This window comes from Halichoerus grypus, chromosome 7, assembly GCF_964656455.1.
Source record: "Halichoerus grypus chromosome 7, mHalGry1.hap1.1, whole genome shotgun sequence".
Taxonomy (NCBI): Eukaryota; Metazoa; Chordata; class Mammalia; order Carnivora; family Phocidae; genus Halichoerus; species Halichoerus grypus.
In genome coordinates this window covers 120,983,520-120,998,485 of record NC_135718.1, presented here as the reverse complement: position 1 = coordinate 120,998,485, position 14,966 = coordinate 120,983,520, and the positions used below count along the sequence as shown (strand labels likewise).

At 42.9% G+C, this 14,966-nt stretch overlaps 1 long non-coding RNA gene across 3 annotated transcripts in view; it reads right to left on the bottom strand.

The window, feature by feature from the left end:
* Nucleotides 1-14,966, bottom strand: part of LOC118549190 (uncharacterized) — a 41,033-nt gene that overhangs the window by 11,071 nt on the left and 14,996 nt on the right. Inside the window, exons 4-6 of one of the 3 annotated variants that reach the window (XR_004923971.2) lie at nt 7,413-7,536; nt 5,505-5,644; nt 3,318-3,717 (exon numbers count right to left, since the gene is read on the bottom strand). This is a non-coding gene — a long non-coding RNA (uncharacterized LOC118549190). Of the gene's footprint in view, nt 1-3,317; nt 5,645-7,412; nt 7,537-14,966 lie in introns of all 3 variants that reach the window. The other 2 variants (XR_013449887.1, XR_013449888.1) reach the window with 2 other exon arrangements.

Genomic DNA, 14,966 nt, shown 5'->3' with positions numbered 1-14,966 from the left:
TGTTCTTCTATAAGAAGGTATTTCTACCCTTCTGACATCTTTCACGATTTTCTCTTTAGATTTGATTTTCTGCAGATTGAATATAATACATGCAGGTATAAATTTTTTTATATTTATCCTACTTATTATGAGCTTCCTGGATCTGTGGTTTGGTACCTGTCATTAATTTTGGAAAATTCCTGTCCGTTATTACTTCCTTCTCCTCCTTTCTCTCTTTCTTCTCCTTCTGGCATTCAATTGTGCGTGTTCCACCTTTTGTTCCATTGGATCAGTGTTTCTCAAAGTATATTCCCTATCAAGAGCACCAACCTCACTTGGAAACTTGTTAGAAATGCAATAATCAAGCCCCCCTCCAGCCCAGACCCGCTTACTCAGAAACCCCGGGGGCGGGGGTCAGTAATGGATGTTTAATCAAGACCTCTGGGGGAAGGGGTATCTTTTGCATACTAAAGTTTGAGAACCACTACACCAAAGCGGGAAAATGAGCACCAGGATATTCAAAAAGGGGTAATACAGAGAAAAGGGAAGTATAACAACTGGAAACATTTAGTGTGTCTTAGAATTGTGCCCTTAATATTCTGCTTTACCTATCAGTGGTATTCCTATTGAAGTCTTTCATGGCTTAAATGATGCCTAAAGGAAAACATGGGACTAACTCCAAATGAACTTTGCCTCCTTTAACTCTGTTCCCAGCCAGTGGCTCCCAAATCAGGATGCATATCCCCCTGAGAGTTCAGTTAAAATGAAATCTAGGCTGATGGAACCAGAATCTCCGAGGTTTGAAGCCCATAAGACTCTACATTTAACATGAGTCCCTGGGTATTCTGACTCAGCTAGTCCATGACCTGGCAACAGGGGACCACTACTAGAGCCCAAGAACTGGACCTGTTGGCTGCTCTTCGTGAAAGCCCAGTGAGGCCCCCTCCCCAAGCCAATCCTGATATACCATGGCCATATTTAAACAGCCTCCGCTTCACCCTCTCTCCCTTTCTCTACCCCTCCTTTCTTCAGGTTGACCTGGAGTCTTTCACACCCTCAGAGACAGGCTCCAGAGCCAAGAGTTCAGTGCTGGGCTTCATGGGACACGCCCATTCTCCTTTGATACCATCAGATACAGGGCATAGTGCTCCCAGTGACATGGGCTAAATGTCCTCACTATCCCCATTCCCACCAGGATGTAGCCCTTTCTCGTCCTTACACATACTCCCAACCCCACTGAGGTCAGCCCAGGGAAATGTGGCCCCACTCATAAGTTCTAACTAGTTACCCTAGTACCACAAGTCCCATAAAGCCTGATCTTGCCCTAGATCCCAGTCAACAGCTAGGGGCTCTGTTTTTACTAGCTCTATATCCTAAGGCTGTTATCTGGCTCCATGCCCCCCCCCCACAGACTGGTACCTTGTGCTTTTCAAGAAACTACATGTGAGGGCTGTCCTTCTGCCTGTTTACAAAGTGTCCCAAACATCAGCCTTTCCAGATTCCTGAGACCCTCCCATCTGCTGGGACCCTGCCACTTTCATAGTGCCAGTGGGCTCTGGGATCGTTCTGGGGGCCCTTGGGCATGGGTTGGGCTTGCTTGTCCAGGTAGCTCCACATGTCAGTATGAGAGGAGAAGCTGGAGCCTGTGGAACCTGGCCTGTCCCTCTTGATGGACTCATTCTAAACCCCAAGACTCCAATCTTTCCTTCCTGCTGGAGCTAAGGATAAGGCAAGTGAGGCACCTACGAGGTAGTAGTTCCCAGGGTCAGGCAAGCACAGGGTCAGCAACTGAGAGCAACTTAAATTTTATGCTCTAGACTCCTCACCAGCCCTGCTTCCTGCTCCAGCTTGCCATGAATGCTCCAGATCCCAATGCAAGACTAAGAGTGGGACACAATCAATCCCAAGGCCTCCATAAAGTTATTCAGCCAAAATTTATTATATAGCCCTAGGTTATAGGCACAAAGGAGGCAGAGTCCCTGCCTGTAAGAAACTCAGCATAATAGGGAAAGAAAACATGTCAACAAGAAATGATAACACAAGGCTGGCTAGGACAAGTGCTAAACAGGTATATGTGGAAGGGCAGAGGAGGTGGGATTAATTACAAGAGACAGAAGAGAAGGCTTCAAGAAGGAAATAGTTTCCCCTGGGCCCTGGAAAATGTGCAGACTAGGTCTAGGGAGAGAAAGTGGGAAGGTAACAACAGGTAGAAAACAGCATAAATCAAGATGTGGCATGTTCTGCAACAAGCAGGTGGTTGGCATCATTAGAGGATTAGAGACTTGGAAAGAACAATGGGAGATGAGGTCTGAAGGAAAGAGGACCAGATGGTAGAGAGCCTTGAATAGCCTGCTAAGGAGTGCTGGCTTCCATCTCTGGAGCATCCTGGAAGATTCTGGAGGCAGGGAGAAAGTAATTAGAATCAGCATCACAAATCAAAAATCAGAAGTTGGGGGTAGTGAACAAGATCAGCAATGAGAGGGGCGCCTGGGTGGCTCAGTCAGTTAAGCGTCTGCCTTCAGCTCAGGTCATGATCCCAGGGTCCTAGGATCAAGCCCTGCATCGGGTTCCCTGCTCAGAGAGGAGTCTGATTCTCCCTCTCTCTCTCCACCCCTCTCCCCACTCATGCTTGCTCTCTCTCTCTCAAATAAATAAAATCATTAAAAAAAAAAAAAAAGATCAGCCTGGGAGAAGCAATTGGGAAACTGTTAAGGACAGCTGCCAAGCAGTGTCTAATTTTCTAAGTCAAGTGCATCAAATGCCAGGGGCTATTATCTGGGGGCTGGAAAAGTGGGCAGCACCCAGGAGCCAGGCTTGACCGGCACCCATCAATCCCCAAGCATCAGCTAAAGCCCAGGCCTCTGCAGTAAGGGAACCTAAAGCCACCAGCCCAGATGTTCTGTGGCATAGCAACATCCAGAGCCTCCTTTAGGACATGGCACGCCAGATGGGCCCACTAGGCTTTCTGGCCTGCTTCCTGGGATACACTCAAGCTGCTTCTGTTTTAACAAGCCTCTGTGGGGAAGAAAATCTCATCTCTTGAGCCCGGGAAGCCAAGCACCTACCTCATCTGGTTTGGGGGGTTGGGGATTAAATGGCCCCATCTATCAGAACCCCTAAAGAAGAACGCTCAGGCAACCTGCAAGCTCCCTTCCTGCCCTATCAGTCTGTGGTTTGGGGAGTCCATGACTGTCAGAGCCAAACACTGCAGACTGGTTCTTGTAGGATTCCTTGCTGGAACAATTCCTGTGTGTCTGTAAGAAACATACTCCTATTGGTGGTTCACTTCTCTCGAACCACACCCAGCACTCCCAAGTCCAGCCACTGTCTTCTCTCACCTGGACCACTGCTAGAATCTTCTGCCTGGTCTTCCTGGTTTCAGTTTTGCTGCCACTTCCCATTCCATGTTCCACAAGGAAGCCAGAGGAGAATTTCCAATGAACATCAGTCTGCTCAAGGCCTGTCCCTGCTTGAAATCCTTCCTGTTGCATCAGTGATGCTCGGAAAGGGCTCTGTGGGCCCTTCTTGCTGCTGCCCCATGACCTCTCCAGCCTTGGCTCTCAGCAGCCCTCCCTCAAACCCCGAGCTCGGCAATTCTGGTCCCCAAACACCTGAACCCTCACCCATCTCTGAGCCTGTGCACAGACAGCTCTCGTTGCCTCGGGCAGCGCCAGCCAATAGGAAAAGGGCAGGAGAATGCAAGCCACTTACGCCATCTTATGTTTTCTAGCAGCCACACTGGAAAAAAGTGGAAAGAAATGAGGGATCTTATCATAAACAATGTATTTTATTTAACAAAATGTCATCACTTCAACATGTAATTAACGAATAAAATATTGAGATCGTTTACATCCTTTTTTCAGACCAAAGTCTTCAAAATCTAGTGTGTATTTTAAACTTACAGCACATATCAATTTGGACTTGCCATGCCTTCAAGTGCTCAACAGCCACATAATGGCTAGTGGCTGCCATACTGGATGGCACCGGGCCAAGCACATTCTGCTTCTACTCCATCCAGCACTCCATGCCCATTGTTCAGGCCCCAACGGACAGAAGGGACGCTACCTCTTGCAACCAGGTGCTCCTCCTCAGTGCTCTCAGCTCCTGTCGTAACTCTCACACTCAATTGCTAGAGCCTGTGTTCCAATCTGAATCCCAGACTGTAGGCTCCATGTGGGCAAGGACCATGTTTGTCTTGTTTGCCACTAAACTCCAACACTGAGCCCAGCAGCAAACATGGGTCATATGGACCACATCAGTGTCCGCTGAAGGAAGAAGCATAATCTCATGTGTCCTCACCCATCACTGGGAGATACTGAGATGCTTTCAACATTCCTTTAAAGATGCCCTCTTGCCTCACCCTCCCTTTTTCCACCATCCACATGTACACTCGCACACACACTCACCACACACTCATACACCTTCACACTTGAAAACACTCTTGTTCTCAAATACGCTAGTCTCAAGTGACTACAAGCAAGACTTGTAGCCTGAGTGAGGGAAGCTCTAGATACTCTCCTAAAGCAGTGGTCTTAAAACTGGAAGACACACGGTTGTAGTGTGTGACCCAAGCAATTAAAAAATCATCTCTGAGCCTTCCACCAATCTCTGCAATGGGTGTGACTTAGTGACTGTAGGTGTGTATGGATGTGAGTACGCGAGTGTGGGAGTGAGCAAGAGCGTGTGTGTGGATGCCCTGTATGTTTCAGCATGTGAGATTTTGTGAGTGTACGTAAGGGTGAGTGAGGGTGTGCATGAAGGTGCATGCATATGTGAGTCTCTGAGTGTATATGTGTGCGTGAGTACAAGAGTGTTTGTAAGCGTGAAAGTGTATGAGAGTGGGAGTACCTGGTGAGTGTGAGCTTCTGAGCGTGTGTGAGTGTGTATGTGTGTCTGGGTGTGGTGTATAGATGGTGGGCAAAGACGTGCCATACAATAGGACTTTCCAAGGGGATTGCAGATGTGGCTAATTTTATCAAGTGCAGGCTCTCAAATCCTACCCATGCTACTTCCTGGTGTTATATGGGTTTCCTTTTCTCACTCTGCCCCCCTCTTAACTGCCCTTGTCCCATGTTACAAAAGAAAGGTGTTTCCTTTCCTCCTTCCCAACCTTACTATGGTGTACTCCTAGGATGTAAAATGCTTCAGGGCACCAAACACAAAAGACAATTAAAAATATTATTTTGGGGGCACCTGGGTGGCTCAGTCGGTGAGGTGTCTGCCTTGGTTCAGGTCATGATCTCAAGGTCCTGGGATCCAGCCCCATGTAGGGCCCCCTGCTCAGCGGGGGGCCTGTTTCTCTCTCTCTCTCTCTCTCTCTCTCCCTCTGCCCCTCCCCCCCACTCTTGTGCTCACTCACTCTCTCTCTCTCTCTCTCAAATAAATAAACAAATTCCTTTAAAAAATTTTTTAAAATATTATTTTGGGGTGAGTCTCCCTATTGATGATAAGGTGCAATGAGCCCACTTTGGGACTTCCATTCCTTCCCTGTTTTACCCCTTCTTTAGTTAGGAGAAAGCCACAACCTTGGTTAACAGGCTTTCATAGAAGTGGTTTTTAGTATATTACAGAGTACTGGCAGTGGGCCTGGTGGCAATTTTCTGGTAAGGATGTCATGTTTGCATTCCTCAAGTCCTGTCAAAGAATGCATTGTTTCTGACAGGGTCTGGGGAGAAGAAAGAAAAGACAACACTGTAAGGAATAATAAAGACTAAAATGCTTTCCCCTCCCCCATGTTGAACATAAGCAACCCTTTTCAGCTATTCTCAATATGCAACCCTAGGAGGAACCAAAAAAAAAAAAAAAGAAAAAAGAAAAATCTTTGAACAGTCAAACCAAGATCGGTTTGCTAATTCTTTTAAACACAACTGAAACGTTTTCAGGGGCTACTAAATTTGACAAGTTGTACTGGATAAAACCCACTGATAAAAATTTTATGTGATTACTTTCAAATGCAATATGCATTATTCAATAGGTAGTTAAAACCTATTTTATCAAATAATGAGATATGTATTCCAATTACAATCAATCCTGAGACTATTTTATCTCAAAATGTTTAAAATTTTTTCCTCCTACACCTCCTATTAATCAAAAAAGAAAACTAAATACTAGCTGCTAGACACATTTATTGTCAGCAACATATACCTTTCTCTTTCATGAATGTGTTGGAGAGCTTATCTCGATGTCTAATGAAATTAAAGGAGTTAGTTCTGTGTTTTCATACAAGGTTCTTATTTAATTACTTCCAAAAGCCAACTCCAAGATTTAGTACACACATGCATGCACATTCACCTAAAAATGACATACCTTTTATCATGTTTTTTGTTTCATAAACAGCTTATAATTTGGGCTGCACATAACATTGAATTATGGAAACTAAGTGATGAGAAACATAGATTTATTCTTGCTTTTATAACTTGTCATAAAACATTAATTATATCTTTCATGCTTTTAATCTTGACTGCTTCTAGTAATCTTTTTTATAAGATTAGAAGTAATCCTTCTTATGGTGGTTTTCATAATATTCCTCAAAATACACTGTAATGTTGATCTAAATTAAAAATTTAAGTCAGACTTTTTCTTAGAGAAGTAAGTCTGATTTGCAAACTGGTTTGACAAGGAAGACTGGCTTTGCTAAACAGATTATGCACAAGCATTTTCCATAAATTGAATGAGCTAAATCTGAGTTCTAAGATTTGACAAACGATACTTAAGCATGTAATAAAATAAAAGCATCTTATTTTTTTTAAAATGCATTGGGAAAGTGGATTGAAATTAACACTATTTTAATTTTCCAACCCTTTCTTCATAAATTGGATTAGACAAGGTGAAAACATAAAAAATGTAATTAACAGTCACTGAATATATTTTACAAAAGGCTTTTTGGATATTCCAAAAATTGAGAAAGTGAATGGTTCAAATGATGGATAACAGATCCTTTAGGAAATATTTTTCTCTTTCAACAAAATTGAAGGAAAATATCATTTTTGATAATGGGCCACTGTGTGATCTGGAGCACTGGACCCAAAGAGAGTTCAAATAATTAGTAAAGTTATCACAATAGAACATCTTCTGTTCCTATCAATTTGTTCAGGTAAGCAAGATTTGCCACTGTTCACATCTATTAAAACAAAACAGATAAGTTTTCCAAAAAGAATAGAAGTGATGTTGGACCCCTCCTTATTCTATAATAAGTGATATTTATTATCTAATTGGGAGAATCATGTTAATTTCATTGAGAAATGTAGTCCAATGCATTTTTTCTATTTAATTTAGTATTTAAAAAATGTTATATTTATGTTATTTTGATTATTTGTACACTTAATATAATTATAATGATCACCCGTTCAAGAAGTAATTTTAACATTTGAACCTTATGGAAATATTTTAATATTAACATTTCTCATTATACACAACACTGTGTGTGTACTTACACTACCGAATTATATACTTAGAAATAGTTAAGATGGAAGGGCATCTGGCTGGCTCGGTCAGTAGAGCATGCAACTCTTGATCTCAGGGTGGTGAATTCAAGCCCCACATTGGGTATAGAGCCAACTGAAAAAGAAAAAAATCTTTAAGATGGTAAATTTTGTTATGTGTTTTTTTAACATAGTTAAAAATATATTTTAAAATTTTTCTGGTATATAGACATTTAAAGAAGAGTTAACACCTATTCTCCTCAAACTGCTCCATAAAATAGAAATGAGAGGAAAACTTCCAAACTCATTCCACGAAGCTAGCATTACCTTGATTCCAAAACCAGACAAAGATCCCACTAAAAAGGAGAATTACAGGCTAATATCCTGGACGAACACGGATGCAAAAATTCTCCATCAAATACTAGCAAATCAAATTCAACAGCATATTAAAAGAATCATTCACCATGATCAAGTGAGATTTATTTCTGGGCTTCAGGGGTGGTTCAATATTCACAAATCATTCAATGTGATACACCACATTAATAAAAGAAAGGATAAGAACCATATGATCCTGTCAATAGATGCAGAAAAAGCATTTGACAAAATACAGCATCCTTTCTTGATATAAACCCTCAACAAAGTAGGGATAGATGAAACATACCTCAACATCATAAAGGCCATATACCAAAGACCCTCAATGGGGAAAAACTGAGAGCCTTTTCCCTACTGTCAGGAACAAGACAAGGATGTCCACTCTCACCATTACTATTTAATGTAGTACTGGAAGTCTTAGCCTCAGCAATCAGACAACAAAAAGAAATAAAAGGCATCCAAATCAGCAAGGAAGAAGTAAAACTTTCACTATTTGCAGACAACATGATATTCTATGTAGAAAACCCAAAGGACTCCACCAAAATATTGCGAGAACTAACAGATGAATTCAGCAAAATTGCAGGATATAAAATCAATGTGCAGAAATCTGTTGCATTTCTATACACCAATAATGAAGCAGCAGAAAAAGAAATCAAGGAATCAATCCCATTTACAACTGAACCAAAAACAATAAGATATTTAGGAATAAACCTAAACAAAGAGGTAAAAGATCTGTACTCCAAAAACTGTAGAACACTAGGGCGCCTGGGAGGCTCAGACGTTAAGCGTCTGCCTTCAGCTCAGGTCATGATCCCAGGGTCCTGGGATCGAGCCCCACGTCGGGCTCCCTGCTCAGCGGGAAGCCTGCTTCTCCCTCTCCCACTCCCCCTGCTTGTGTTCCCTCTCTCGCTGCCTCTCTCTCTGTCAAATAAATAAATAAAATCTTTAAAAATAAAAAAATAAAAATAAAATAAAAACTATAGAACACTTATGAAAGAAATTGAAAAGGACACAAAGAAATGGGAAAGTATTCAATGCTCGTGGATTAGAAGAACAAATATTGTTAAAATGTCTATGCTACCCAAAGCAATCTACATATTTAATGCAATCCCTATCACAATACCAGCAGCATTTTTCACAGAGCTAGAACAAACAATCCTAAAATTTGTATGGAACCACAAAAGACCCTAAATAGCCAAAGCAATTCTGAAAAAGAAAAACAAAACTGGAGGCATCACGATTCCAGATTTCAAGCTCTATTACAAAGCTGTCGTCATCAAGACAGTATGGTACTGGCATAAAAACAGACACATAGATCAATGGAACAGAACAGAGAGCCCAGAAATGGACCCTCAACTCTATGGTCAAATAATCTTCGACAAAGCAGGAAAGAATGTCCAATGGAAAAAAGACAGACTCTTCAACAAATGGTGCTGGGAAAATTGGACAGCCACATGCAGAAGAATGAAACTGGACCGTGAACAGACACTTTTCCAAAGAAGACATCCAGATGGCTTACAGACACATGAAAAGATGCTCAACATCACTCATCATCAGGGAAATACAAATCAAAACCATGATGAGATACAACCTCACACCTGTCAGAATGGCTAAAATTAACAACAGCTGTTGGCGGGGAGGCGGAGAAAGGGGAACCCTCCTACACTGTTGGTGGGAATGCAAACTGGGCAGCCACTGTGGAAAACAGTATGGAGGTTCCTCAAAAAGTTAAAAATAGAGCTACCCTACGACCCAGCAATTGCACTACTAGGTATTTACCCAAAGGATACAAAAGTACAGATTTGAAGGGGTACATGTACCCCAATGTTTATAGCAGCATTATCAACAATAGCCAAACTATGGAGAGAGCCCAAACGTCCCCTCGACCGATAGATAAATGGATAAGGAAGACATGGCATATATACAATGGAATATTACTCAGCCATCAAAAAGAATGAAATCTTGCCATTTGCAAGGACATGGATGGAGCTAGAGTGTATTATGCTAAGTGAAATAAGTCAGTCAGAGAAAGACAAATCCCGTATGATCTCACTCATATGTGGAATTTAAGAAAGAAAACAGATGAATGTATGGGAAGGGGGAAAAGAAAAAAAGGAAAGGGGGAAACAAGCCATAAGAGACTCTTAATGACAGAGAACAAACTGAGGGTTGATGGAGGGAGGTGGGTGGGGGACGGGCTAGATGGGGGATGGGTATGAAGGAAGGGGAGGGTACTTATGGTGATGAACACTGGGTGTTGTATGTAAGTGATGAATCACTGAATTCTACTCCAGAAACCAATATTGCACTGTATTGTTAACTAAAATTTAAATTAGAAAAAGCTTTTTGGTATTTACAGAATATTATATATTGCATATATAATATTATTTCATACATAATATTTAGGAAATGCATATTTGGTGACTATCAAGGACTATCAAACATAAAAACATACTACATTAGGATAATGTAGTAGTATCTCTCTGTGAGAGATAGAAGAGAAAGATGAGTTAAGAAAAAGAATGAAATAAAATTTCCTGATGTTAAAGAAACAGTTTGCTCATATGCTTTTTAACTAGATGATGATGGATATCAAATCACTGTGGTATCTGGAGTCCACTGAATACATTTAATTATAATTATATCTTGAAATGATTTCAACTTAGGGAGAAAACCATAGATGTTAACTTAAAGGTGCTTGAGGGGCTGCCTAGATTTTAGGATATGGTGGGAGGCAAGTGAACACATCTGCAGAGCCCTCACTGCCTTTGCCATGGGCAGGCGGGGTCGGGGGGGCCATCCTGGCCTCAGCAGCCACCCTGGGGCTACCTGTGGCTTGTGATTTTCTATCCTTGTTCTCCCCAGCTCGTTCCTTAAAGGCATTTCTTTCTCCTGGAGAAAGCCGTGACCGTGTTGGCCAGAGTTTTCAAAGGCATGGGACCTTTTTGGGCTCTATCCACTCACTCTACATTACAACAGCCTTTCTATTAAACAGGAAACAGCTGGGCCTTTTTTTTTTTTTTAGTGCATGGATTGGATGGTTCACTTAGGAAGGAGAGGAGATGGGACCTATTTATCATCTGCTATGTGCCAGGCACTGTGCAGGATGCTTTATAGACATAATCTCATTTTTAATGAGAGTAATTAAGGTTATATATTATTATTATTATTATTATACTAACCACTTACTAAGTAGAAGACACTGAGCTGTAAACTTTATATGAGTGATGTTAAAAATTTTTACAATAACCCTATAAGGTAGGAATTATGCCCATTCCCATTTTACAGATGAGAAAAATGAGACACAAATAAATCTTCCAAAGTTAAACAGCCGGTAAGTAAGGTCTGATCATGATGCCAAAATCCACACTTTTGACCTCAAGCCACACCCACTTAAAATGAAGCTCTCAGAGTTTAAACAACTGGGCAAGATCATAATTGGTACATCCCAGGTGAGTCTGATTCATTCATTCTCTATTTTGTTCCACAAAGGAACCGAGGGACTGCCAGCTAACTACAAATATTCACATTTATCTAGAACTCTCCAAGTCCATTATTCACCTTGCTTCTTTGCCAATTTTATAAAGTGGACAGAATTGATTTTTTTATTATAATTATTTTATTATAATTGATTTTTTTATTATTATAATTATATAATTGCTATCCCTCCCCCATTTTTGCAAATGAGAAAACTAAACCGTGCAGAATCTTTTCTGATTTGCCCAGCCCCATCAACATTTCTCCAGACTCCTGATCCTCTAGAGCACTTCTGACAGCTGTGGGAAGGAAGCCAAGGCAAGCTGGGGTGACATCAGGCCCCCCAAAGCACACAGGGCTCCCACACCTGGGCCAGGGTAGGAAGCCCCTAACACTCTTTCGTTCATGCTTTTGGATATCCCTGAAGGCAAGGGCTCCTAACTGACATGTCCCATCAGGTGGGGACCTCTTTGGCCACAGTCTCATTCATGGTTCTAAGCAGAAAGCCTTTGATCCTGGCCCCCAGCAGAGAGAAGGGCCTGCCTGCAGGTCTTGAGGAAAGAGAGGTGTGTGTGGCTCACTCCTCGTGGCCATTCCCTGAGTAAGGGTACTTGTTGCTTCACAAAAGAGAGGTTTTCATCACACTTAGCAAAAGGGGCTGTTTTTACTAATTATGCCCCTGGCAATGGGGGGGTGGGGGGGGCACATTTGAACCTAATAAAGCACTTGTTAAAAATCCAAACGGTGATTTGACTCTGAGAGAAGCAGAGCTCTGAGGGAGCATGCTAACACTGAGAGAAAGGGGACAAGAGACAGACCAGCTGGAGCTGGGGCCTCCATCCACAGGGAGCCCCCTCTTCAGCTTCCTGCTGGGACTCCCAGAATTCCCCTGCTACCCCATTCCCCTGCCCCCCCCAGAAATGGTACATTGCAGGGAGAAATAAATGGTCTCATAGTGGTGGGTTTTGATATTTTTTTAAAGGATTAGAGGGGAAGAAATAGCTTTTGTTTTCTTTTTTCCCAGTTGGCTAAACATGACATCCGACCTACAGGCTTGGGAAACAACCTGACTTGCAGTGTGAGCCATTAGACAAGACAACAGCCTCGGGTATTCTCTCATGGAATGGGGGAAGTCCAGGCTGTCTTTTCTTCTAAAATTTGTGGCAATCATCAGAAAAGAGCAGCTGTCAAAATCGCCTCCTGCCCCCAATGGGGTTGCCAAGCCGCTGCAATCTTTATTTAATTGGTTTATTAATCTTACAACACAATACCAGCCTCTCATTGCGCCTTACTAGCTAACCAGGCCTGGGTTTTGTAAATATGTTTAATTAAGCTCCAAAAGCTATGAGCCTTCTGTCTTCTTGGTTACACTCTCCCACCAGGCCAGACACCAGCCAGAACTGAAATAAATAAATGGCTGTGCTTCCCTGTCCATCTGCTCCCACTAGGGGGTGATGATGCTAAAGCAGGACCTTCTGAGGGAAGAAATGTCCTCCACCTCATCAGAGGCTTGCTGCTCCCCATGATTGGAGGGTGGCTACTCTGTGAAGAAACATGAATTAAGAGCTCTAGAGGGAGAAGAAATAAAAGGATATCATTCAAATTTTTATATACAAATTGTTCCTTCTTCCAGCCACCCACCTTGTCTGGAATGAGACCTACCTCCCACAAAGGAGCAGCCCTTCTCTATGATTCTTTGAACTCCTGGACATAATGCCCCCACCTTGGGGAGGGGGGAAACCTAAAGCCAGGAGAAGGTGGGAATGCCCAGGGATGGGTCCAGGGAAGAAATGCACTCCTGTATGTTCTACAACATCATTTTAACAGCTGTGTGCACATCTGTCTCACCCAGTAAACTCAGTGAAAGCAGACCAAGACTAGTATCTAGCTAGTGCAGGGCAAATAGTAGGCATATAAGTTTTAAAGGTGGAAAGTAAGGAAGGCAGGCAGGAAGGAGAAAGGGAAGGAGAGAGGAAGGAAAGAAAAGAAGGAAAGAAGGGAGGGGGAGAGAAACAGGGAGGAAAAGCATGTGGATAAATGAGAAAGTAGGTGAGTAGATGGGTGGATGGATGGATAGAGGGATGGATGGGCGGGTAGTTGGATGGATGGATAGAGGGAGGGATGGATGGATGGATGGATGGATGGACGGACGGATAGATGGATGGATGGAGAGATGGATGGATGGGTACATGGATGGATGGGTGGGTGGGTGGGTGGATGTGTGGATGGATGGATGGATGGATGGATAGGTGGATGGATGGATGGATGGATGGATGATGTAATAGGGATTTGGATGAGGGACTCCACTCACTATTACACAGACCCTATGGCTCCAGAAAACCAAGCTATGGTTTTCTTTCTCAGGCTGTTCTTTCATTCATTAGAAGAGTCTCTTTCCTGGGAGGGTCCCCAGAAAGCATGGTCAGAGACAGGTTATGTGAAGTCTGCACAACACACCACCAAAACAACGTCAGCAAGAAGAAAAAACTCCTAGTCTGTCTACCAGTTGTTTTGAAGACAAGATGCTAAACAACTCACTGCTTAGGCTATAGAGGTCATCTTTATTTATTCATCTATTTTGTTTTTGTTGAATTGTGTCCACAGGGCACAAAGCACCCAGAATAAACAAAACTGCAAAATTAAATCTACCATCTGGACATTTTGAAACATCTGGATATTTGGCATCATGTTGACCCCAACTGGTTGTCTTATGGCCATGTAGTTATAGCCCAGAGCAGCAGTAGGACAAAGGAGGAAGCATAAAGAAGGATGTTTAGAGTGATTGTACATTCTAGAATGCCTGTAAACATCTAGATTTCAAATACTCTGACGCACTATCAGCCTGTGTTCCAATTTTTAATTTGAAAAATATGGTCATGCTAGATACAGGGGTAAAGGAGAGGGCACAAAGGGAAAGGGAGAGAAAGAGGAAGAAAAGACAGGGAAGGAAAGAGCAAGGGAGGAAGGGAGCTGGTTGGGGACACGTCTCTAACAGTGAGACAGGGCAGCTAGAGACGGCATACAGTGCCACATGGCATTTCTGAGAGGGTGCTTCTTCCAGAGCTACCGCCTAAGACTAGCTGGGGCTGTCCTCCTCACCCCCAAACCCAAGACCCAGATAGTAATAGCCAGAGCACCAGCTTCTCTGGCAGTTCATGTTACATCAGTTTTAGTAATGCCCCACTTCTCCTCACTCCAGCGATGTGAACAGGGAAGGGAAAGTGAACCTCCCCATTCTACAGAGGAGGGAACTAAGACCCAGGAGGGAACAGAAGCTGTCCAGGGATGAGCTTGAAGAGGGAAAGCTCTTCAAAAAGGAAGCTCCAGGCTGCTGGGGACCCTTTCCGGAGGGAGAAGTACAGAGAAGCCTTAACGGAAGTCATCATTTCCCTGCTGCCATATATACATCAAAAAAGAGGCAGGAGGACAGGGCAGTCTGGAGCTGCTTGGGAACCAGAAGACTGGCACCACTTCAGACATGACCCCCAACATACACACACACAGCCACGCCTACGCACACACGTGCCACATGTCTTTAAGTTTCGTTTTATTGTAAACCCGTAAGGAGAAAACGATCCTCTCTGCAGGCCTCCCCCCCTTGCCTGCCAGCCTTGCACCCCCTCTCAGCCGTCCCAGGCTTGCTGCAGTGTGTTTTTGTTTTCTGTACTGGGTGATTGATTATAGAAGAGCAAATTAGCTCCCACTGCTTTTAAGATG